Source organism: Anomaloglossus baeobatrachus, chromosome 1 (assembly GCF_048569485.1).
Source record: "Anomaloglossus baeobatrachus isolate aAnoBae1 chromosome 1, aAnoBae1.hap1, whole genome shotgun sequence".
Taxonomy (NCBI): Eukaryota; Metazoa; Chordata; class Amphibia; order Anura; family Aromobatidae; genus Anomaloglossus; species Anomaloglossus baeobatrachus.
In genome coordinates, this window is record NC_134353.1 from 688,162,712 (window position 1) to 688,190,027 (window position 27,316).

At 44.7% G+C, this 27,316-nt stretch overlaps 1 protein-coding gene across 1 annotated transcript in view; it reads right to left on the minus strand.

The window, feature by feature from the left end:
* Window positions 1-26,908, minus strand: part of SLC7A4 (solute carrier family 7 member 4) — a 46,702-nt gene extending 19,794 nt beyond the window's left edge. The window contains exon 1 of the mRNA XM_075320185.1: window positions 26,712-26,908. The gene's annotated coding sequence lies outside the window, so the exon portion shown is untranslated. The remainder of the gene's footprint in view (window positions 1-26,711) is intronic.
* Window positions 26,909-27,316: the final 408 nt, after the last annotated feature.

Sequence of the window (27,316 nt, forward strand, 5' to 3'; positions counted from 1 at the left end):
AATCGCATGCGCGACGGGGGCGGGTACTTACACGCTCGCTATCGCTACAAATTGCTAGCGATATCGCTACCGTGTAAAGCCCCCCCTTTAGTGTCTCCAAGATGTTTGGAACAACCTCCCTTTTGAGGTTCTCCAAAAACTGTGCAAGTGTATCTAGAAGAATTATTGCAGTTTTGAAGATAAAAGGTGATCACACCAAATATTGATTTAGATTTCTCTTATTGTCATTTACTTTGCATTTTATGAAGATAAAATATTAACATTTCTAATTTGTAAAGCAATCTTACTTAACATAATTTTTTTGCCCTCATCTGCTAAAGACTCTTGAACAATATGGATATAACTATTATAGAAATAAAATGTGTGTATAGTTTGATATATTTATTGCCAGGAACTAACAATTACCTCCACATGCATCGCTGGATCTACCGTAGTACAGGCCTACAAATTCACAGCATCTGTCAGAAGTTTCCTTGGCATAATGGGAGTATTTTTATACTGGGCTGTCTCCTAGGAATAGGCTGCTAAGATTCAAGCGTGAATTCAGCATATGTGCTTGAGAAAAATAGATTAGTCGCAGAGGAAATCCTGTATGGGGTCAAAGTATTACCAACATGTATTGCATTCACTCTAAGGCCGGCTTCACACTTGCGAATAACTCACACAAGTGCAATGCGAGAAAATCTCGCATTGCACTCGGACCAATGTTAATCAATGAGGCAGCTCCCATCTGCTATTTTTTTTTTTCTCAGTCCAAATCAGAGAAAAAATAAATAAATAAATAAATAAAATAAATAGCAGCATGCTGCGTTTTGGTGAGTTTCTCGTGCGTGTCTCCCCAATGAAACTATGGATGCGTGATAAAAAACGGATGTCACACGGACAGCACACACACCATCCTAGTGACATGTGTTTTTCTAAATACATTTATCGCTTGTTGCAGAAAACACTGGAAATGAGTGAGGTCTTTCGATGTCGGTCAATCTCTATCTCTGTCAGGCGGTCTCTCTGTCTGTCGGTCTCTCGCTCTCCCCCCCTCTCTCATACTCACAGATCCCCGGCGTGGCGCTGCATGGCTGTCACAAAGCTCCGGCGGCTTTTCCTCTTTTGAAAATGCCGGCCGCCCATTAATCCATCACGTATTTACTGCTTTCCCCGCCCACCAGCGCCTATGATTGGTTGCAGTCAGACACGCCCCCACGTTGAGTGACAGTTGTCTCACTGCAACCAATCACAGCCACCGGTGGGCGGGTCTATATCGTGCAGTAAATTAAATAAGTAGATAATTTTAAAAAAAAAACAAAAAAAAAAAACGGCGTGCGGTCCCCCCCCAATTTTCATACCAGCCAGGGTAAAGCCATACGGCTGGAGGCTGGTATTGTCAGGATGGGGAGCGCCACGTTATGGGGAGCCCCCCCACCCTAAACATATCTGCCAGCAGCCGCCCGGAATTGCCGCATCTATTAGATGCGACAGTCCTGGGATTTTACCCGGCTCATCCCGATTTGCCCTGGTGCGGTGGCGATCAAGGTAATAATGAGTTAATGGCAGCCCATAGCTGCCATTAAGTCCTAGGTTAATCATGGCAGGCGTCTTCCCCAAGATACCTTCCATGATTAACCTGTAAGTAAAAAAAAAAAAAAATAAGACATACACCAAAAAATACTTTATTTGAAATAAATGACAAAAAAAACCCCACCCTCTCTCACCACTTTATTCAAGTCCCCAAATACCCCTCCAGGTCCGACGTAACCCACAGAGGTCCCACGATGCTCTCAGCTCTGCTACATTAGAAGCTGACAGAGCGGTCACAGACCACGACCACTCTCTGTGAGCTCCCCGCAGTGACTGAAGTGAGTCGCGCTATCAGCGAAGACGTCACTCAGGTTACCCGCGGCCACAGATCTCAGCGGGAGGACTTCTGCTGTGGCCGTGGGTAACCTCAGTGACGGCACCGCTGATAGCGCAGATCACTGCAGTCACTCAGGGGATTTGCGGTCACCGGTGAGACCTTCACCGGTGACCGAAAATCATGCCGTGACACACAGACAGAGCCGTGGGATGACAATGAAGTCTGCTAACGTTCATGCTGACTTCATTCTGATCCCGCGGGCCGAGGTCACACCGTTAGGCTACATGCGCACGCTGCATCTTTTTGTGTTCACAAACTGCAGCCAAAATGCAGCCAAAACTGCACCTTGTCAGAGAGCCTGGAAATGTCAAAAAAATGCTTGTAATTGTAGGTGCGTTTTTCACAACATGCGTTTTTGCTGCGTTTTTGTGACAAATGTTGACAAAAACGCAGGAAGAATGAACATGCTGCATTTTTTTGTCACAAACTTTTGACAAATAAAACGCTGACAAATGAACTGCAGTGTGTGCACAGCAAATCTGACTTCTCATAGACATTGCTGGGAAGTCAAATGTCAGAAAGTTCTGACAACAAAACCGCAGCAAAAAAAGCAGCGTGCGCATGTAGCCTAAAGCATCCGATGTGAGAAAATTAGTGCGATATACTAATGACACTCGTCTCAGATTCTGTGAGCGTGATCCAAGTGTCATTTACTATGATCAGATGCGAAAATCGGAGTACAGGTGAGGAGAAGATGGAGAGTTTAATTTCTCCATCTTTTCTGCATATATCGGACTGCACTTGGATGTCATCTGAGTGCAGTCCGTTGTTTCACATGCACCCATACTCTTGTTTGGGGAGCATGATCTTTTTTGCAGAGGCACTCAAAGCATGCAGCAATTGTTTTATCATGCTGGATCGGTATAAAAATTATAGCTCTGTACTGCTTCATAGTAGAACACTGGTCTAACACTGGTCTACTGAGTGCTATCCGATAAAATATTAGATAGCTCTCATCAAAGTTATAAGGTAGTGTGCAGTAGCCCTAAAGAAGGGGCAAAACCAAGTGCATGGATTTAGTTTGTATGAGCACAGAGTGGATTAATGGCACAGATCTGATACCTTTGTGGTAAGTAGGCATGTGTTCTATCATACTCTATACAGTGCATAGTAAAATAATAGAGTAGGAGACCAGAGAATGGAGCTATGCTAAAATGGCAGGATACTGGGTTTTTAGGTTAATACCTTGTGTTTCTGGAAAACTCCATTTATTGAGATTATGTGTCACCTTTTTACGTGGTACCCGATTCCTGGGCCCTACTCTGATCACTAGAACAGGGGTCCTGATCCCCTTTACATTTTCTGTGGTCACAACTAGAGTTAAGCGAGTACCTAACTATCCGTACTCGCTATAGTCATAAAGGGTACTGTCTAATACTCGCATTGCACACGCTATTCGGAATGAATATGCACGTCAATGGAGAAAAACTCGCAAAGTAACGAGTAACCCGAATGCCGTACTATTAGTGCGAGTAGCGAATAGTGCAGAATTCTGGTTACTCGTTACTTTGCAATGAATACTCGAGTATTAGACAGTATCCGTTATGACTATAGCGAATACAAATAGTTAGGTACTCTCTCAACTCTTGTCACGACTGTATGGAGCACAATGAATATTTCACCATTCCCATTGAGTGAGGGGATTGAAGTACACATGACTCTGCATTCTGGTTCTCTAACAGTTTGGAGATATAGGGAGTGATGATGTTACACTCTACATGGTAAGGGTATCCCAGTGAACGCCTACAATTTGATATTGGGTCTTTGAGTTTTTCCAGTTGGATTCATACGTCATCATATGACACTATATAATCTGCACCAGAATCACAGAAACAAAAAACGCACCAAGATCTGCTTTTTGTAAGCAGTTTCTTTACTGCCAAGAGAGCAGGTTTTGCCTGCGGCAAACAAACATGTGAATATACCCCAAGGCTACAGAACCATAAACCCTGGCTAAATATCAGCTACCGTTCACAAGAGCAAACAGTAAGGATTCCTACAATTTGTACCACTGCGACCAATCTTTACATAGTATTAGAATTATTTATTACGCTTTGCTGATATAGCGCCATTAATGTCCACAGTGCTTATAATTTAAATTCCCAATCAGTATGTCTTTGGAGTTTTGAAGGAAACCCACGCAAACATGGGAAGAACAAGTTTTAGAGAATGGCCAACTATCGTATATACAGGACACTATGCAATGAGATGCAGACAATTTGTGACATGATTTCATAACTATACCTGAAGGCATGGTCAGAAGTTCCTCCGATTCTAGATACGGACCTTCAAAAAGTAAGTGAATAAATAGAAGCAATGACCAATGGAGATTAAAAAAAAAACAAAAAAAAAAAAAAAACACCGAACAAAACACAATTCCATTCAGATGGGCTTTCTGTATATTGGATAGTTATGGATTACAATTATCCTGGCTCGTTATCAGTTTATTACCTGGCATTATTCCTGAATTTGTTTGCAATTTATAACTCTCAGATTGAAGTCTTTCACACATGGCAGGACATAACATCACGACTCCATATAATTCGGAGAATCCCTACTAGTATCCAACTATGCAGCCTCTTTTCAGGAAAATAGCTTTGTAAACAATATCCTTATGGTATAATGTGAAGGTCTAGTACATCACATCCTGGATGTAACAGAACAATTAATTATCAGGTGACAATAGTGAAGTATCTGGAAAGATGAAGTTACAGACCTGACTAAAGCCGGTCATATAGGAGACAAGGCCTGGCCAGTAGCTCTCACCCGACTCGGAATAAACATTAATGCTCAGATTATTGGCTTAGCACACTAACAGGGCATGATTCAGAGATTAGGCACAACTCCTAGATACACTGGCTACCTGAGATTTGTCCTTTATGTTACACAGTATTTGTAAGGTGCTTTGTATTCTTTTAGAGTAATTTCTTATCCAGATGACTACTTTTATGGAATGAAGAGAGCAACTCTTGATGGACCAGATGGATGGGTCCATGGCTGGATCAGTAACGGGTACAGACCTTCACTTCGACTCAGATGCCAGCAAGGTGGAGATGGTGTGCAGCTATGGATTGGTATTATTAAAGATGCGCTACCGGTAGTTGGACCTTTTTGGGTTGAAGAAATTCAAGATAAACTCCTAACCTACTGCCAGTTTTTAAAAGATGCTTTGTCAAGTAGTAGCCTGCATTGTTCAAGAAAACCTTATTTTAAAACAGGATAATGCTCCATTGCATGCATCAATGCACTCCACCAGTAAAGGCCTTAAAGAGATTGCCCAATATAAAGTAATTTTCATCCCAAATCCCTTTTTAGAACCATAATATAAACAAACAAACATACACATCCTCTCCTTCACTAACCTCATTATTTTTTTTTTTGACGCTTTGTTTGAGAACACCAGTGCATGCTGGGAAACTCAAACAAAGCGTCATGAGGGTGCAGAGGCAACAGTCACGGCAGCAGCCTCTATACCCACCCTTAAACTAAGCATTATCAGTGATGGTCGTTTCAGGGGCTTGGATAGTCCCTGCTCCGTCACTGTGTGCATAATGACAGAGCGCGCTCTCGCCGGCTCAGATCAGCAGTAACAAGTCGGCACCAGAGTGCACTGTTAGTATGTGTTTTAAAACTACCAGACATGCAGACACCAGCGATATTGGTCACTGATATTTTTTATGTACATATCAAAAATTAATTTTTATACATTTTGAGTTGCATGGTTATTATTCATTATTCTCACTTGAAGGTTACATTCACACTTCCGTTGTTTTCCATCAGTCACAATCCGCCACCTTGAAGAATTACTGTATCCTGCAAAATATTTTGCAGGAATCTGTTTTTTCCACATAGATTTCTAATAGCGACGGACTGTGACTGATGGTCTTGCATTGCATCCGCCGTGTGATGGATCAGTCATTTACTGACTGACCGTCAGGTGGGAGCAACGCTGAATGTAATGTTTTTTGGAGCGTAAAAAAAAAAAAAAAACCCAAAAAAAAACAAAACAACAAAACAAAACACACTCCGCAGGTGTCCGTCGCAATCCGTCAAGAGCAATAATGGATGTCTATGGTGCTGGATTCCGCCGTAATCCGTCACATGACGGAAGCCAGTGCTGGATTCCGTCATGCTCCACTGAGCATGCCCAGCATGTTTGGCACACGCATTGGGCTGTCCAAAACAAAGGGATCACGACGGATCAAAAAACGTCAAAAAACGGACGCACAACGGATGTAACGGATGCGACGGATCCGTTTTTTCATACAATTCCTGTGAATGGAATCCTGTGAAATAAGACATCCGTTGCGTCAGTTGACATCTTTAAAACAACGGATTTAAAACAACGGAAGTGTGAATGTAGCCTAAGAAATTAAAACAATTCGGATGGCGAAATTTACATTTTTCATTATAATAACTGCATAATTATTGAGCCACTGTTAGTGTGCAAAAGATAGTTTCCTAAGAAAAACAAAACCTCAGTTGCACTTTCTGAAATATTCAGGTTTCAAGTTTATTAATCTTTTGGATTGAATGATCGCAATGTAGTTTAACTTTATTAATTACCGGAATCGTCAAAAATATAAAATGGACTAAAAATTATACACAGTGTAAATATTAGTGTAGCTAGATTTTGGCTCTTCAAGTAGAAGACACAATTATATTTTTGGTATTCCAACATATGTAATGACATCATGCGCCATAGGATCTTTATTCTTTACCCAAACCCTAAAATGATATAAGCATTACCGAAAACTGAACTAAATGAAATTCAAAACATGTGATCCAGTTTATAACAAGTCTAATCTAATGAAGCGGTCACCAGATGCTCGTGAAGTCAGGACTGCAACCAACACAGGGAAAGGCCCGAGGATTATAGAGTGAAATTGGGAACGCCATATCAGTCTAGGTACATAATGAATATAATAAAAATTATATCTGATGCCCTTACCATGTGGTTTTTCCCACCATGGCATGTTAAAAAGGTATGTCACATATTGGGACAATTGATGGGGTCTAAGCTTTACCCATTAAATGGAACTTGTCAGCTCATTCACCCCACCCCAACAGCTACCCGATGGTGCAGACTAAGAATAGAAGTAATTTTGTACCTTCATTACACAACCATGCAGCTGAAACGCTCCTGTCTGGAGAGCATCAGGCTATGCCAGGTGATGCAATGCGAGACTTGCGCTAGATATGCGCAAGTGTAACTGTACCGCCCCGGCCGGTTGCAGAGCTGCTTGGATCCGTGCTCATCGGTGGGTGGCTCAAGCTCCTCACGGACCCGGAGGTCACGTCGCTCTGAAGGGAGGTTGCTGGCACTACGTGAAGGGGGGTGGTGATGTACGGTGGGGTGGTCCACGGCCGGGGCCGCGGTTGTTTGGGGGTTTAAGTTCGTGATGCCACCCACGGGTTGTGGTGAATAGATGGACACCACCGCTGCCATTGACTAGGCTCCCGGGGACGGTGTTGCGCAGCTTGGTGTTAACCCCTCCGTGCGTAGGGGGGTGATGGTCCCAGGGCCCGTGGGATGAGAGGCTGGGGGAGTGCGTGACATTGCGGTGCAGTGCTGCGTGCGGCCCGAGGGCACTGTTATACTCACTATGACAGACACACTAGAGTCTCTGGTAAACCAGACAAGATGGTGGACGGTGCCCGCAGCCGGCTGCGCTTCTCCCCTTTTCAGGTTGGTGGTTTCCGCCTTTCTCCTGCACCTCGCTTTTAATGGAATGATGACTCCTGTGCCTGAGCAAGGGTAGTCCGCTCCCCAGCTTTGTGTGTGCCAGAAGAGCCTTTTTGCCCGCAGACGCTGGCCCGTGGGATCTCTATGCCTGGGCGGTGGCTTTCTATCCCTATGGTGGGGCTGTTGCGTTCAGTCGGGTCTTAGGTGGGAAAGGGCCTAAAGTCCAGTCCTCAATCAGTTGATTCGACTCTGTCCAGTTGTTTCTGGGCCTCGTACTGGGTCCGAGTACCCTTCCTGGTGCTCCGGTTTCCAATCGGTTCCCCGGTTTGTTACCGGCGGTCCTTACGGTTCCACTGGCTGTAGTCCAAGCTCCTGCAGGCGGCCACCACCGTCTGCCTCCTTGCCAGAGGTGACTGGGCACCGATCCAGACACCTGGTGTTAGACTATGGCAGACCTGGTCACAGGTCTGCACTTGAACTCCACTTCCCTGTCAAGCCTAATCTACTCGTTTTTCCTGCCTCAGGGCCTGTGAACTCCTTGATGGGCGTGGCCAACCACCTGGCTCCACCCTCTGGTGTGAACATCAAACCCCGAGGGAGGTGACAAGGTTTTGTAGGTTGGCTGCTGTCACCTTATTAAGGGGGGGGGGGGCGTTTGTGTAAGGGCCTACCTGTGACAACCTGGCTTGTCCAGGGCGTCACATAACACCGGCCTTACAGAGATCAATGTGCGAGATAAATGAAACGAGTCTACTTACCAGTACAATTATGGTGAAACAAAACTAAATCCGGGTCAGACGAGCGTTTAGCATCTGATGCTAGAGAATCGGTGTGACATGCTAATGAAACTCGGCTTAGACTCCACTGCAAGTGTGAGCCGAAGGTCATCTACTGTGCTCAGATTCCCTCACATGTGAGAATCAGATCACGGGTAAGGTGAAGAGCGAGAGATTAAAGAGGTGGTTCATCCATTTTTTTTTATTTTCTCTATAAGTGTAACTTACCATTTCAGTTGTCTTCTTAATTGGCATCTATCTCCAGTTCTGGCACTGAGTGGCGCTATCCTCCTCTCTCAGTGCCAGTCACACACCCCTGGTTGCTGTGGCCACTGGTGTCCACTGATGTAACGTCAACTTTCAGAGCCTGGAAGTTAACATGACATCAGGGGATGCCAGCGCCACTCACCCTGATTGACGTGCGGTAATCACCGCCCACAGCCCAGTCACAGTCCAGCATCGAGGGGAGGATCCGGTGGATGTTACGGGGCGCCAGTGTGGAGGGGTGAAGAGTGCTTAGCATCCGGCAGCACATTTGTGAGGTACGCGGCGCTGGTGTGGACAGTAGGGCTTAGCATCTGGCAGATTTGTGAGGTACGGAGCGCCAGTGTGGAGTACAGTATGTGACTGCACTATCCAGCACAGCCGCCCGCTATGCTCAGCTGTCAGGACAGCGTGCGGGGCCAAGCAGTGTGATCCTGTACTCCCACGAGCAGTACAGGTGACTGGACACAGGTAGACACTGACAAGTTTGTGACATGTAACACTGCATGTGTCAGAGCGGAGCATGTCACCAACATTCTCAACTATCACCTGTACAACAAGCTCTATTACCATATTTGGGCAGTGCACACAGGAAGGAGGGGAGGGAACAGTTTGGATGGAGATCTGAGTGGGTGTGAGAGACTGCTGGTTACTGAAAAGGTTCATGGAAGTTGTAGGAACTGAACCCAGGAAGTCAGGAGAGAGATTAACCCCATCAGAGCTGGAGCCAGCAATGAGGACGTGCTACTAAAGCACGATAAAAAGGTAATATTGCTAAAATAACATAGTAGATGTGTGGGGAGGCACATATTAGAACTGATTCCCCCCCCCCCCCCTAAATCTTGCTGTTAACTGGACAACTTCTTTAATTTTTCCACCTTCTCTATTGTCTGTGTTTGAGTATATCGGACTGTACTGATGTCATCCGAGCGTAATCCGATGTTTCACATGCACCATAGACTTGTATGGGTGCGTGTGATCAGATAAACGCTGCCAATCACCTCATGCTTTGATTTTTCTCATGCAGACTCTTTATGAGGAAAAAATAAAGAAATGACGTAAAAAAATATAAGTATTTTATATTTTGAGGGGGGGGCCTATCAGTTTAGTTGTTTTTTCCCTTTATTATTTAATTTTTTGTTAATTGGGAAAAAGGAGGGCGATTGAAACTAACTGCATTTTTCGTTTTATAAGATGCACCCCAAATTTAGAGATAACAAAGGTTAAAAAAAAAAAAAAAAATAAAAAAAAAAATGGGGTCCATCTTATACTCTGGTTTTGTCTTACCGGAAGGGGGTGGCAGCGGTGGTGGAACGGGGGGTCACAGAAGGCAGAGGCTGTGCTGGCAGCGGGTCAGTGCTGGCGGGTCAGTGCTGGCGGCGGCGATGGGTCAGTGTCGGCGGCGGGTCAATGCTGGCAGCGGAAGCTGCAGTGGTTGTGTGGTAGAGCAGGCCGGTGCGGAGAGTGTCCCAGATGCTCTGTCAGGTTTCAAAGAAATGGTGCCCGGAGCGGCACATATGCAGATGGAGCTCTCACCCAAGAGCTCCATCTGCGCACACGCTGACTCCGGGAACCATCATTTGAAGCCCGGATCGCGGACAGACAATGTGGGACACTCGCCGCACAGCCACCGCAGCTTCCTTTGCCAGCACAGCCACCACAGTCCATACGGCCAGACAGTCGCCCGCACAGAGTGTCAGCCAGCAGGCTGCACACCCACCCGCACAGAGAGGCAGCCATCTGCAAGCACTAATAGGCACCCGGCCACCCGCACACACAGAGAGCCGCATAGACAGTCCCCCACCAATTTTCCACCTCCTGGTAAGCTATATTTGGATAAGAGGCTCCCCCCATTTTCCTCCCAAATATTTCTGCATCTGTGTTACCCCCCACCTTTATCATAGGGGGCCGGCTTCATCCTGAAGAGTAGTTTTCATTTTGACCCTTGTTGGCTGGTGGCTTTTTCTGGTGAGTTTTTTTTTTTTTTTTACATTTTTTCAGATTTTTTTTTCTCCTTTGTGGTGAAGCATCTCTATGTACCAGTATTATCTGCTGGTGGAGTCAGAGGCTTCAAGGATATAAAATTCTCCCAGTAATAGCATCAGACACTCACAGGAAAAATAATTTAAAAAAAAACAAAAAAAAAAAAAACAACATTTTGCAATGGTTTTGTTTTGTTCTTTAGTAAATTTTGTAAGAACAAAACAATTTTGATTATTTCTTCACGTCTAGAATACAGGGACATGGAAATACACAGCTATGTACAGATGTTTCTCTATGCACCAGTATAATCTGCTTCTGGGTTCATGGTCTGCAATTAAGAGATAAAATGTGATGGAGATGAGCATCGCTCCTTCTTCTCTAGGATGAGGACTGACGAATGGAGAAGCGGCCATACTTCTATTTGCTGTTATACTAGTCAGGGAGTGCAAGCAGATAGCACTGCTGAGGAAGCACTCTATAGGGTAGGCAGGAAAACTCGTCAGCTACCATTCCAAATCCCATTGCCCAAACAGCAAGCTACTTTAAAGAGTTCGTGCGCACATAAATGCTGAAATTTCTGCAGCGATTTGACAGCACATGTGCGCTTCAAAAACACTGCATAATGGATGCAGTGTGTCTTCAGAATAGATCCAGATTTCATGCGCTCTGGATGCTGTCTCCCCCATAGACAGAGTGGGAGCTGCATCCAAAGTGCACGAAATAATTGACATGCTGCATTTTTGAACGCACGGATTTGGGCCAAAATTTTAGCACCCAAATCGCTGTGTTCAAAAAAGCAACGTGCGCACGTAACATGCACAATCTACATAGATTGTGCAGGGGACGCAGGACGCAGCATAAATGCATGAAATTACGCAACGTGCGCACGAGCCCTAACAGTGCTTTTAAGTGGCTTGTCTAAAGAAGCAAGTCAACAAGTAGCTGTAAAACAGTGACAGTAGGAGGAATACAAAGCAGAATGTGAGGGGGGGGCTGAGACGAAGGGGCCACAGCAACATGTAGTAACATAGGAGAGCAGCACATAGGATAAACACAGAGAATCTGCACTATGGTGGGAGAGCAGGCTGCTAAACAGTGATCCAAGCACAGAGGTTGAGCCAGTGGATTAATCATTGTGTGCTCCAGCTTTGGAGGGGGAGTGGATAAACCCTGTCTACAGCAGTGTGCTGTTCTGTACATAGAGATAAAGCAAGGGCTGTACTCCTGCAAAGGGCAGCAGAGGGAGTCCATCAGAAATATAATATATATATTATATAATCACACACACAGTACAGACCAAATGTTTGGACACACCTTCTCATTCAAAGAGTTTGCTTTATTTACAGGATTCTAAAAATTGTTGATTCACATTGAAGGCATCAAAACTATAAATTAAAACATGTGGAATGAAATACTTAAAGTGTGAAACAACTGAAAATGTGTCTTATATTCTAGGTTCTTCAAAGTAGCCACCTTTTGCTTTGATTACTGCTTTGCACACTATTGGCATTCTCTTGATGAGCTTCAAGAGGTAGTCACCGGAAATGGTTTTCCAACAGTCTTGAAGGAGTTCCCAGAGATGCTTAGCACTTGTTGGCCCTTTTGCCTTCACTCTGCGGTCCATCTCACCCCAAACCATCTCGATTGGGTTCAGGTCTGGTGACTGTGGAGACCAGGTCATCTGGCGTAGCACACCATCACTCTCCTTCTTAGTCAAATAGCCATTACACAGCCTGGAGGTGTGTTTGGGGTCATTGTCCTGTTGAAAAATCAATGATGGTCCAACTAAACGCAAACCAGATGGAATAGCATGCCGCTGCAAGATGCTGTGGTAGCCATGCTGGTTTAGTATGCCTTCAATTTTGAATAAATCTCCAACAGTGTCACCAGCAAAGCACCCACACACCATCACACCTCCTCCTTCATGCTTCACGGTGGGATCCAGCCATGTAGAGTCCATCCATTCACCTTTTCTACAAAGACACAGTGGTTGGATCCAAAGATCTCAAATTTGGACTCATCAGACCAAAGCACAGATTTCCACTGGTCTAATGTCCATTCCTTATGTTCTTTAGCCCAAACAAGTCTCTTATGCTTGTTCCCTGTCCTTAGCAGTGGCGGGCCTGGCATCTGATTGATCGCAGTCAGACAAGGTCACACAGGCTGGGGGCATGTCTGACTGCAACTAGTCATCGCTCATCGTGGCTCTTTCATTCTTTCCATGGAGTGCACAGCGTGCAGTCATGCTCTATGGCCGCTCGCTGTGAGAAATGTAGCAGGCTGGAATCGCCGTGGGATCTTGTGTGGATTACGTTGGACATGCAGGGTGCTTTGGGGGTTAATAAAGTGGTAAAAAGGGTCGTTTTTGTATTTTATTCCAAATAAAGGATTTTGTCGGTGTCTGTTTCTTTACTTTCACTTACAGATTAGTGATGGGGTGTCATAGACACTGTCATTACTAATCCAGGACTTAGTGGCTGCTGTGAACTGACATTAGCCCCTCATTACCCTGATTGCCACCACACCAGGGCAAATCGGGAAGAGCAGGGTAAAACCCCAGGATTGTCACATCTAATGGATGCGACAATTCCGGGCAGCTGGAGGCTGATATTTTTGGCTGGACCTCCCCAGCCTGAGAATACCATCCCCAGATGTCGGGCTTTATCTTGGTTGGGTATCAAAATTGGGGGGGGGGGGGGGGGGGACCGCATGTCTGTTTTTAAATTTATTTAAATGATAATAAAAAAAAAAAAAAGCGCATGCGGTTCCTCTTATGCCAGAGTTACACATGGAAGGACTTGCACGAGTCTCGCATTGCATCACCCAGCACAGCCGCACACATTCTGAGAGGAGCGGGTCGGCTTCATGAAGTTCTATGCACCTGCACATTCGTGTTCGGAGACTGTCAGGCCGTGCCGGGTGATGCGATGCAAGTCCCTCGCAAGTATGACTCCGGCCTTCCTGTGTGCTCACACGAGCTGTATGACTCACATGAATATTGCATTGCATCACCCAGCACGGCCGCATACTCTCCGGACACAAGCGTGCAGCTGCATAGAAATACACGCAGCCGACCCGCTCCCGTCAGGAGAGTGTGCATCTGCCGGGTGATGCGATGTGAGACTCTCACAAGTGTGCGACTCCAGCCTTATTTTGATATACAGCCAAAATAAAGCCCAACAGTTGGGGGCTGAAGCTGTGGGCTTTATCTGTGCTGTGTACCATAATACGGGAGGCCCTACGCCACTTGTTTTATTTTTATACCACGATATTGACTTATAAGACAGTTGCACTGCTTTGTCGCCCCACCGATGGATCTTCGGTGATTACACCGCGCAAGCTCCTACCCCCCTATCCCTTCTACCAACATTCTTAATCTCCAGATTCTGGTTCCCATAGACTTATATTGGTACCAGATTCCGGACCAGATCCGAGTTTTGTTTTTTTTAAATTTAGCAGGGTCCCTGTCTGTCCTTGTTATTTACGAGTCAGCTCAGCTCTAGTCACTGAGTTTAGAGAGTGTCATCAGCATATTGCAATAGAGATAGTAGAAGATTCACAGAAAGGTATAGCAGTAGACGTCCTTTGGCCACATCCCACACTGATGACTGCTTCATTATGAACAATGTCCTTTGGAACTGGATAAAGATAGTTGTACAACTCCAGGCACATTTAAGGGAGATGAGAGGCACCCGAGTGCCGTGTCAGACCATTTGAAACAGTTTAAATCAGTGTGATCGACTACCTGCCAAGGGTACCTGACCACACTACCAGGTGCAGGCATCAGTCTTGCTGGATGTGGGCCTCAGTGCGGTTTCGTTTAGAAAGTTGATTCATACTGAACAGAAATGATGGCCGCTAACGATGTTGGAGACATCAAGGAGAGCACGGTGCATCAGCGACTGTCATCAGGCCAGCCTTTGGTGGTGTTAGTGTTGCCAGGTCTTTCTAGTCAAAACAGAAGTGCTCTACACTTTGTAAATTGTACAGTGACAAGCCCCAACTACTTGAATAAGATCATTAATCCAGTCATTGTACCTCTGTATGAACAACAGAGGCCTAATTTCATTTTCATGAGTGACAGTACTCCAGCCTATCAAGATTGCATAATTTGTAAGCGACTGCTGGAGACTGAGGTACCTCAAATTGAGTGGCCAGCACTTTCTGCACACCTGAATCCCATAAAAAAACCTATGGGATTAGCTGAGTCGCCATGTAGAGTCACATACATCTGTAGTGCAGAACCTCAATGACCTGAGGGCTACTCTTCAAAAAGAGTGGGATGCCATGCCTCAGCAGACAACAACTTGATGAACAGATTGTGGAACGGCACTAGAGAATGTGAAACTGCTCCTATTCAGGCAAATACAGCGTAAGGACCGAGCCAGTGCAGACCAGGTGCAGAAATAAATGTAGACATTAGTGTTAAGTGTTTAAACCTCCTTAGTAAGTAGTAGTACAGGACAAATTCAAAAGGAATACATCTGAGGGGCACTCACTGGTATGAAAAATGTCTTCTTTATTTCTGTTTCGCACCTGACAGCTCTTCAACGGGTCCTTGATCAGGGACCTATCGAAGCGCTGTCAGGTGCGAAACGGCAGCCGTCAGTCCAAGTGCCTGCACACCCCTGCTGTAGCCTGTAACATAATGTTGTAAAGAACAAGAAATAGAGGCAATAACTTGCCTTATGAACAGCATGAGATGTTGTTGTCATCAAGGTGCGTTTGATGCTCAAGGGCACATGATAAGTTATTGAGACATTGACTTTTTTTTGGGGGGGGGGGGAACCCACCTCTGTTGATGGCTTTTGTCTCAAATTGTTTGAGATAAGTAAATCACCAATGTATGCTTCTACACAAACACCCTACATCATGATAAAATATCATTGTAGAGTAAACTTTTTCATTTTACATAAATTTCAACCGAAAGCCAAATATACCTAACTTTTTGTGAGTAGCGCATTTTTGCTAATAAATTGATTGTATACATTATTGGATAACCCTTTAAAGTAGGGTTCACTGTACTCACTGTGGTACATACTGTTTGTAACTACTCTGTCTTTGTTACTAAACTAGCAAATGTTACAGCGAACATCTGCATGTCTGCCACAGTCACTAGGGAAAACCTTACTAAGTGGATGATAAAAAAAGGTAAATATAGAACAAAAAGCAGATGAGTCAGGCAGCGGAGAGAACTATGGGAACGTGTGGATAGTCATAGGTCATTCATCAACTTCTCAATATCGCAATATTATTGAATTTAAAAGGGAATCTGTCAGTAGAATCAATCCTCCTAAGCCATCTATATGGGCATGTAGGCGATAAAAGGTATCATTTTTTTCAGCTTGTATATCAAGCGAAATTAAAATTCATAAGGCATCTCTGGACAGGGGACATAGCCACATTGAACATAGAAGAATAATTAAAACAGGGGAAATAAAGAGATGACAACATCTGGCCCCAGTTCAGGAAGGACAACCTGGTGAAGTCAATGTTTATCTGCTAGGAAACAGACACAAGGTATGGGATCTGTATATCCAGGGCTTCAAAAGCGACAAAGGTGTCAGCTCTGCAGAATTTCAAAGGATTGTCCCAGACTGTTTGGCGCTGATGGTATGTGATGAATATAGGGGTTTGTATCGATTTGATATTTATGGGAGATATATTTTAGGTGTTGTGATCCGAGGGGAAAACAAGTATATTTTTTCATAATTGTAAGGCCTGCCTATCAGCTTCAAATTAATATAGGTCAGATGAATCATACTATCCATGACATGTTTCATTTGTATAGAAAGATAACATTATCTACTGCCTGGGACCTCCACGGACAAAACTATCCTGCTGTAAGTTGGGGATCTCATAATATTCTGAAGGGCTGACCACATCCCACAAGCAGCCTCCACATGAGGTCACAAAGGGGAGGTTTATGGCAGTGACTGTTAAGAAATACAGACATTTTATTTGACTTCTTGTTCAATGCCAGGAAGATACACTGTGGTGTAGGATTGTCCCACATTTTCATTTGAGTTCTTCCCTCTATAAATCAGAGGCATTTCTGTAACACAAGTTTAGTAAGTTTCTTTCATTATTCCTTTTATTTTATGTAATTGTATAGTTTTGTCCCTTTTGTAACATTTTTGTATATTTTTTATAAACACTGCCTACTTTATAGATTAAATATATAAACTTTAATAGCTTTGTTCCTCTTTTTATAAACTGCATCACTGAAGCCATACGCCATCTGTAATGGGTATCCAATCGGCCTGTTGAAGCGATTGGCAATGGCAGCTAGCAGTATTTCTTGGGTTATTGTGGATCTTGCAGTAACCATATTGACCATGTATTATCATAGGTGTTATAGAGAGATTATTATATACACACACACACACACAATATATATTATATATACATACACACAAAAGTACGTTTACATAACCCAGCAGATGTTTTTGCTTTCTTGACCTTTTTTCAGAGACTATGAATGATAACACAAAAACTTCCCCCCCCCCCCACTTATGGTTAGTGGTTGGGTGAAGCCATTTATTGTCAAACTACTGTGTACTCTATTTAAATCATAATAACAGCCGCCAAAAACATCCAAATGACCCCGATCAAAAGCTCACATACCCTGGTGATTTTGGCCTGATAAAATGCTCAGAAGTTGACATAAATGGGTTTGAATGGCTAATAAATGTGAGTTTCTGGAATCCAGACTCTTGCATCTTTCATCCAGCCACTGACATTTCTAGATTGTGAGTTATGGGGAAAGCAAAAGAATTGTTAGCAGATCTACGGGGAAAGATAGTTGAACTGTATAAAACAGTGGAGGGATACAAAAAGATAGCCAAGGAATTAATAATGCCAGTCAGCAGTGTTCAAACTGCGATTAACAAATGGAAAATCAGGGGCTCTGTAAAAAAAAAAAAAAAAAAAACCACACACGATCAGGCAGACCAACAAAAATTTGAGCCACAACTGCCAGGAAAATTGTTTGAGATGCAAAGAAAAACCCACAAATAACATCAGCTGAAATACAGGACTCACTGAAACAGCGGTGTGGCTGCTTCAACATGCACAATAAGCAGGCACTTGAAGAAAAATGAGCTGCATGGTTGAATCACCAGAAGAAAGCCATTACTGCGCAAATGCCACAATGTATCTCGCCTACAATACACTAAACAACACAGAGACAAGCCTCCAAACTTCTGGAACAAGGTAATATAGAATGATGAGACCAAAATTGAACTTTTCGGCCACAATCATAAACGTTACATTTGGAGAGATGTCAACAAGGCCTATGATGAAAGTAACACCATTCCTGCTGTAAAGCACAGAGGTGAATTACTGATGATGTGGGGATGTGTGAGCTACAAAAGCACAGAAAACTTTGTTAAAGGGAACCTGTCAACACTTTTTTGGCGTATAAGCTGCGGCCACCACCACCGGGCTCTTATATACAGCATTCTAACATGCTGCATATAAGAGCCCAGGCCGCTGTGAGAACATAAACACTTTATAATACTTACCTAACGGTCATGCGGTGGGCCATATGGGAGTCTCCGTTGTCCGGTGTCAGCGCCGCCTCTTTCGGCCATCTTCGTCCTCTTTCTGAAGCCTGTGTGAATGACACAGCTACGTCATACACACTCGCCAATCTTGCGCAGGCGCACTACAATACTTTGATCTGCCCTGCTCAGGACCTGAATGCCGGCGAGTGTTTGACATCGGACGTGTCATGCACCGTGGCTAGAGGAGGACGAAGAAGGCCGAAAGAGGTGGCGCCGGCACCAGAGAACGGAGACACCCATATGGCCCACCGCACGACCGTTAGGTAAGTATTACAAAGTGTTTTATATGTTGTTATACCCTCGGCCTGAGCTCTTATATACAGCATGTTAGAATGCTGTATATAAGAGCTCAGTGGTGGCCACAGCTTATAGGCCAAAAAAGTGGTGACAGGTTCCCTTTAGAGTTGAAGGAAAGATAAATGCAGCACTTTATCAGCAAATTTGCAGTCATCAGCCCGGAAGCTGGGCATGGGACGTACCTGATAGTTCAGACATGACAACTGTGCAAAACACAAGGCCAAGTTGACCTGTCATTGGCTACAGCAGAACAAAGTGAAGGTTCTGGAATAGCCATCTCATTTCTCCTGACCTCCATATCACTGAGCCACTCTGGGGGGAACTTAAGCGTGCAGTTCATGCAAGAAAGACCAGGAATTTACAGGAGCTGGAGACTTTTTGCCAAGAATGGGCAGCTTTTCCATCTCAGAAAATAAAGAGCCTCATCCTTAACTACCACAAAAGACTTCAAGCTAACATTAATGTTAGAGGGGGCAATACACGGTACAGTGGAAACTCGCTTAACGAGTAACCCAGTTAGCGAGTATTTCGCCTAACGAGCAAGGCTTTCTGTAAATTTGTAACTCTGTTTATGAGAAAGCCTTGCTGTACGAGCAAAATACTCACCGCACACACTTCCGGTTCTGTACATCCACCGCGCTCTAACCCGCTCTTGCAGTCCACACACACACACACAAGCACGCACAAACACACAAGCACGCACAAACACACAAGCACACACACACACACACTATGCTCACCTTACCTTCCGTTCCCTCGCCGGCTTCCTGGAACTTGCATGTATCGGGTAACCAAGGCGACCAATGCTGGACCTTTCAGCTCCCAGCACGCTGACGTCAAAGGCAGGAGCCGCTTGCCTCTGATAGGCCAGCGCGCTGCCTTTGAGTAGCGGCTGACAGGGGAAGGTCCTCCCTCCACAGGATGTGTATCCGGGAACCATCGCGATGAGGGAAGAACTTCCCCAGTCAGGCGCTACTCAAAGGCAGCGTGCTGGCCAATCAGAGGCAAGCAGCTCCTGCCTTTGACGTCAGCGTGCTGAGTGCGGAAGGTCCGGCATCGGTTGCCTTGGTTACCAGATACACGTCTTGTACGGGCCAACTGCAAGTTCCAGGAGATCGGCGAGGGAACGGAAGGTAAGGTGAGCATAATCTGTGTTTGTGTGTGTTTGTACGTGTGTGGAATGGCACAATAGTGCACCAGGATGGGACATTTAACAAGTTGTGGAAGGAATTGTCTGCATTGCAATGATTTCCTATGGGAAATCTTGCTTTGCTGAACGAGTAACTTGGTTAACAAGCACAGTCCCAAAACGGATTGTTCTCATTAACCAAAGTTCCACTGTATTGAGAACTGGGGTATGTGAACTTTTATCAGGGTCATGTCGATGTTTTTGATTGTCATTATTAAAAAGAGAAAACACAATAGTTTGACAATAAATGGCTTCACCCAACCACTAACCTTGAGTGCAAAAAGAGATTGTGTTATCATTCATATTCTCTGAAAAAAGGCCAAGAAAGCAAAAAAAAAAAAAAAAATAAATAAAAATCTGCTGGGGTATGTAAACTTTTGAACACAATTATATATTACATATAACACACACACACACACACACACACACACACACACAGTATGCCCTCGCTATGTGCTCACCAATAAGCAGTCTAGTAGTTAAGTCAGCCGTCAGCTCGTCAATCAATTGCTGGTCAATTGTGTATTATCCTAACAACAGGAGGTAGCGGAGTGCTGTTCTTGACAAATTGGTGGCAGCGGTGGGATGTGTGTGATCTCCAGGGCTGTTCGTGACACTTTATAACTGCGATATAATGTTTTAGTATAAGAAAAACATAGACTTCTCTGTATGTAACGTAGCTGTACCAGGCTATGGGCATACCCCTTTTTTTAAAAGATAAAATTATTTTATTCAACTTCTTATGACGTACGTGCCCACATAGACTGCTTAGGATGATTGATGCTAAGGACAGGTTCCTTTAGAAAAGGTCAGGTAATAGGCTAGTCGGTAGTGTGATTACATATTATGGCCACAGGGAAAGCAGTGGCCTAAGGCTGAGCTGGATTCATTGTGGCCCATGGGCCTCATCCAAATGACTAGAAATCAAATGCAACAGATCGTGTGGTGTGTACTTGACCTGCATAGACTTGTAGATCCTACCCTTAGATCAGGGGTGAGGAACCTTTTTTCTGCCGAAGGCCATTTTGATATTTATACCCTCATTCATAGGCCATACAAAATTACCAACTCAAACATTTAACTAAGTCACCCATAATGTGATGGCTGGAACTGCTTCTCTTTGGTGAGGAATGTTGGATTGGTCATATTGCTACTCGCAACTGCTGTTCCAGATTTGCATCAGTCTGGCGTGCAGGTGACACTTTGCAATGATAGGTTTTGAAAAGAAGGAATCACTGCAGTCAGTTGTTCCGAACACATTTTCATATTACACTACATGTCTCCTCAAGGTGGAAAATTCATCACTGCTCACGTAATTTTTATGGAACTCAAGCAATGGGATGTCTATAGTATACATCACATAGGAGACACAGATATTGCTGTATATACATCATGAAGGAGACTGCGACTTAGTTATAGGGACGAGAGAATAGAGCTAGCTAATACCACCTACAGAAAATATCCTGACACTGGCACTGTCCAGCATCAGAGCCTAATACTTTGCTGTGTGCATGTAGTCCAAGGAGGAATTAAAGGGTCAGCGTTTGGCAAAACTGGGCCCTTCTCCCCAAGCGCTACGGACCCCGGGAATTTGCCAAGGGCCCGAGGAAATTACATAATCAGCGGGAAGTCAGGCGCACACACAGCATCAGAGGGCCTGAAGAAGATATAGGAGAGGAACAGAACAAGACTAAAACTGGGAGAAGAAAAAAGAAGAGCAGGACTGTGTCAGAAACAAAGAGAGACTGAAACCAGGATGGAGATTATAGTACAGCTATGCTTATTATATATAGTCAATGATGAATAACAACCTTAATAATTGATCAGCTGCTACAGGTAAGAACACATGTTATAATAAGCCCTACCATAACACATCTTAACAATAGCACCGATGCAGCAGACAAAAGGGGTTTTCCCATAAACACAAATTTAATTTTAAAGTTACATTTTAATAGATACATTAAATACTGTCATGGCCAAAAGTTTTGAGAATGACACTAAAATTATATTTTCACATGATCTGTTGCCCTCTGGTTTTTAATTGTGTTTGTCTGATGTTTACATCACATACAGAAATATAATTGCAATCATATTATGAGTACCAAAAGGTTATATTGACAGTTAGAATGAGTTAATGCACCAAGTCAATATTTGCAGTGTTGACCCTTCTTCTTCAGGACCTCTGCAATTCTCTCTGGCATGCTCTCAATCAACTTCTGGATCAAATCCTGACTGATAGCTGTCCATTCTTGCATAAGCAATGCTTGCATTTTGCCAGAATTTGTTGGTTTTTGTTTGTCCACCCGTCTCTTGATGATTGCCCACAAGTTCTCAATGGGATTAAGATCTGGGGAGTTTCCAGGCCATGGGCCCAAAATCTCTATGTTTTGTTCCATGAGCTATTTAGTGATCACCTTTGCTTTATGGCAAGGTGTTCCATCATGCTGGAAAAGGCATTGTTGGGCGCCAAACTGCTCTTGGACAGTTGGGAGAAGTTGCTCTTGGAGGACATTCTGGTACCATTCTTTATTCATGGCTGTGTTTTTAGGCAAGACTGTGAGTCAGCCGATTCCCTTGGCTGAGAAGCAACCCCACACATGAATCGTTTCAGGATGCTTAACAGTTGGCATGAGACAAGACTGGTGGTAGCGCTAACCTCTTCTTCTCCTAATAAGATGTTTTCCAGATGTCCCAAACAATCGAAAAGGGGATTCATCTGAGAAAATGACTTTACCCCAGTCCTGAGCAGTCCACTCCCTGTACCTTTTGCAGAATATCAGTCGGTCCCTGATGTTTTTTCTGGAGAGAAGTGGCTTCTTTGCTGCCCTCCTTGAAACCAGGCCTTGCTCAAGCAGTCTCTGCCTCACAGTGCGTGCAGAAGCACTCTCACCAGCCTGCTGCCATTGCTGAGCTAGCTCGGCACTGCTGATAGTCCGATCCCGCAGCTGAAACAGTTTTAAGATACGGTCCTGGCGTTTGCTGGTCCTTCTTGGGCGCCCTGGAGCCTTTTTCGCAACAATGGAAACTCTCTCCTTGAAGTTCTTGATGATGCGATAGATTGTTGACTGAGGTGCAATCTTTGTAGCTGCAATACCCTTCCCTGTTAGGCCATTTTTGTGCAGAGCAATGATGGCTGCACGTGTTTCTTTAGAGATAACCATGGTTAACTGAAGAGAAACAATGATACCAAGCACCAGCCTCCTTTTAAAGTGTCCAGTGGTGTCATTCTTACTTAATCATGACTGATTGATCGCCAGCCCTGTCCTCATCAACACCCACACCTGTGTTAATGGAACAATCACTAAAACAATGTTAGCTGCTCCTTTTAAGGCAGGAATGCAATGATGTTGAAATGTGTTTTGGGGGTTAAAGTTCATTTTCTTAGCCAATATTGACTTTGCAAGTAATTACTGTTAAGCTGATCACTCTTTATGACATTCTGGAGTATATGCAAATTGCCATTAGAAAACCTTAAGCAGTAGACTTTGTAAAAATTAATATTTGTAGCATTCTCAAAATTTTTGTCCATGACTGTACATTCAATAGATCGTTGAATAATATGTTCCAGAATTGTATATATGTTTAAAAAAAAAAATAAAAAATGTTCCTGTGCTGAGATAATCTTATATATGTGCCCTGCTATGTACTGTGTAATGGCCGTGCTTGACCGTACAAGGACATGGGCTGATCATACCACAGTTCCTGGGTCAGGGAGGAAGTAATAAGTATACACGCAACACAGTACGGGATTACAATTTTTTCTTTGAATTAAAACCTTTTTTTAAAAGCCAGACAGGAAAAGGTTTTACCTCACAGAAAGAATCAGATACAATCCAAGGTTGTGCTTTCTGTGAGGTAAAACATTTTCCTGCCTGTTTTTGAAAAAGGTTTTACCTCAAAGAAAAATGTGCAATCCCGTACTGTATTGCCTGTATACTTTTTACTTCCTCCCCAGCTTAGGAGCTGTGGTATGATCAGACCCAGTCCCTGTGTAGGGATAGCCCACCTACACCCCCAGCAAAGGGTAGATGAGTGCAACCCCATCATCTCCGTGCAGCTGGGATTAGTCTCGGACCCTCCAAGATTTGAAAATGCCTGTGTGAAAAAGTTATGTGACACTAAAGGATGAGTGATGCCTCTCGTGACCATAAAGGCCCGGACTTTGCGATTTTTGATTTCTACACTCTGCTGGATTTGGGATAAACTTTGAGCCCTTTCGGCTGGAGGAAAATACTCCTCAGCCATGGACTTTGCCCCATCCTGTTTATGGACTCTACCCTGTTAGGTTTGAGAGACTGCGACAATCCAAAGGAGCGGAAGGAAGGAGAAATGGCCGACCCAATGTGCTTGCCAGATCAGGAAACGGGACGTTGTGTTGAAAAGTAATCTCCCTCCAGAACGGTTTGGAAGATGTTTTTTTTTTTTTTTTTTTTTTTTATAGTGTTTTAAGGTTCTTACCACCACTGCTGCAGCCGGCGGGAGATATGGATGGTACCACTCGGTGGTAAAGAGACTGTGCCCTCAGACTTGAAGGGTCACTACCGTTGGCCATGAAGCCCGTTGTTTTATGATAAACAGAACTGTTGTGTGCCTCCGTCATGGAAGAAAAGAAGACATCAGAGAAGCCAAGAATTATTATACTAATGTGGAGTTTTAGTGAGTGCATGATGTGCTTTTATGTTTTGCAGGTCGACGCATAGCCGGGGATGGCTATGGTTAAAGAGGGGAGGAATGTAGGAGGGTGTGCCCTGCAACCCCCCTGAAGACATCATGGTTATTTTGTGTATTTGTATAAAAGAGAAATGTTGTTTATATGTGTGTGCTCTCGGGTGCACTGTTTTCAGGCACCACTAGTTGTCACCGCTACCTGGTCCCTTAGCTTGGAGTTGGGATTGAGAACAGGGCTGAAAGAGTTAAAGGTTAAAATCTGCACAGCAATAAGAGTTGACAGTTGGGATTAGTCAGATAGAGACACGGTTGAGTAGAGAGAAGAAGAAGCTGTACCTGATGGAGGTATAGTTAGGGAAACCCAAAGTAATTTCGCCAGACCCACAGAGTTGCCCAAGGAAACCCAGATCAAGTGGTCAAAGGAAACTCTTCAGTAGCCGGGTGCAGAAAAAGGCACGGACCGGCCCTGAAGTTGTGGGCTTTGATTCTAGTGGCATCTCTGGAAGCAACTGACTCCAATAGGACCAGTCTAGGCGTTAAGTAACATAGACCTGGGTGAACGAACTCCGTCCGGTGGTGAAACAAATCCGTGAGGGAGGGGATGCAGTTAGATCCATGTGGGACGCCACGAATTTACTAGCTGCCACTGTGGTGTTGCCGGGCGAAACAGACACTGGAGAGATGTATAGGAGGGAGCAGTGTGTAGGAAAATGTGTAAAGAAACCAAACAGTAACATGCCTGTAACATTGGAGCTATGTGTCCACAGAAACTGCGAGTTATTCAGTAAAAAAGTGATAAATATTATCCTGGACTTCATGTCTGAATTTGTCCTGAGGAGAAGCTGCGGTGTCCCTGGTTACACTATGGAGGAGTCAGAAGTGCAGCACCAAAGATAGACGATGCCTGGAAGCAGGGGTTCCCCTCTGCCCACGAGTACGGCCCCCTGCCAGCCCCACAACACCTGTACAGTCAGACACGGCCATTAGGCCTCGCTCCCACTTGCGATAAACATGGACGAGTGCAAACCAATAAAACATCAAATTGTACTTACACCAGTATTAAACAATCAGGCAGTGTCCATCTGCTATTCTTAGAAAAGAGTGGCAGCATGCTGCGTTTGGCAGGGTGTATCCAATCACATGCACTCAAACAAGTCTATGGGTGCGTGTGACACTTCAGACTGGACTGAGATCATCCGAGTGCAACGCGATATATATGAACAGACAGGCCGAGGAGAAGCTGGAGAGATCTTTTTTTTTTTTTTTTTTTTTTTTTTTTTTTAAACACATCCAATTCAATTATTGAACTTCTTACCATAATGATACTTTGACGTTACCATTTTACTGCAGTAAATTTGTATTTATTTTTGGCCATTCATGAAGACGTTATAGTCAGATCCTTTAGGTGACCGACTCTACAGCCCAGGCTCCCCCAGCCCAGTATAGGAGTCCTTGCCCCAGTAGGAGAAAGCATGGTCAGAAGCTCCCCCAGCCCAGTATAGCAGTCCTTGCCCCAGTAGGAGAAAGCATGGTCAGAAGCTCCCCCAGCCCAGTATAGCAGTCCTTGCCCCAGTAGGAGAAAGCATGGTCAGAAGCTCCCCCAGCCCAGTATAGGAGTCCTTGCCCCAGTAGGAGAAAGCATGGTCAGAAGCTCCCCCAGCCCAGTATAGGAGTCCGGGCCCCAGTAGGAGAAAGCATGGTCAGAAGCTCCCCCAGCCCAGTATAGCAGTCCTTGCCCCAGTAGGAGAAAGCATGGTCAGAAGCTCCCCCAGCCCAGTATAGGAGTCCTTGCCCCAGTAGGAGAAAGCATGGTCAGAAGCTCCCCCAGCCCAGTATAGGAGTCCGGGCCCCAGTAGGAGAAAGCATGGTCAGAAGCTCCCCCAGCCCAGTATAGGAGTCCTTGCCCCAGTAGGAGAAAGCATGGTCAGAAGCTCCCCCAGCCCAGTATAGGAGTCCGGGCCCCAGTAGGAGAAAGCATGGTCAGAAGCTCCCCCAGCCCAGTATAGGAGTCCAGAGGGTGCAGACCCCACTAGGAGAGAGCTCAGAAATAAGCTCCCCCAGCCCAGTATAGGAGTCCGTGCCCCAGAAGCAGAGGAAAGCCCCTGTAGTGCCAGCATCCCTCCTAATCCTGCTGCCTCCCTGCTCCATGACAGCTCTGCCCCCACAGGCTGAGCTCAGAGCAGATGCTCCAGGATCAGCGCCGCACACACAAGCAATCATTAATTATTTAGCCCTGCAGACATGGCAACCTGCACTACTGTACATGGCATCCGATGGTGGCGGGTGAGGGCACACTGCACTGGCATCACATCCCAGATGGCTGTATGTAGCACACAGCCGCTCCCCATATTGCATACACTGGGCTCACCTGTCCCCGCTGCAGCCACAGCCCCGGAGGTCACGGCTCCCTGCCGGTCCCGTGCATGCTGTCTGCCCGTGCACAATGGCCAGATCCGGTCACCTGCCTGCAAATTGCTATTATTCAAGGATTTCCCAGCACCGTGAAAGCTGATCGGACTGCTCAGGGCGGAGCTGTGATGACAGATCCTGGAACCTTAAAGTGACAGCATGCATTGCCGAGCCTGCTCTCCACGGTGACGTCTACCGGGAGGATTAACCCCTTCTGTGGAGCTGAAGTCCTGTCCTCCATAATGTCTCAGCCCCTTCATTGCAAATAAGGTGAAAGGTCTGAAGGTCCAGGGTCCCCATGATGGGACATAAGAATGAACAAAAGGAATATAGAAAGAATGAACCTAATTATTGGTCCATAATTCTGGAGATGTATACTAGGAATCTCGGGCATCTTAGACATGGAATGAACATGGACTATATATATATATATATATATATATATATATATATATATATATATATATATATATATATATATATTACAGGGGAATGAGCACATATCCATATAACCAGGTGAATATTATATTCCCTGTGCTTCTTAGGGTTCTTTCACATTTGCGT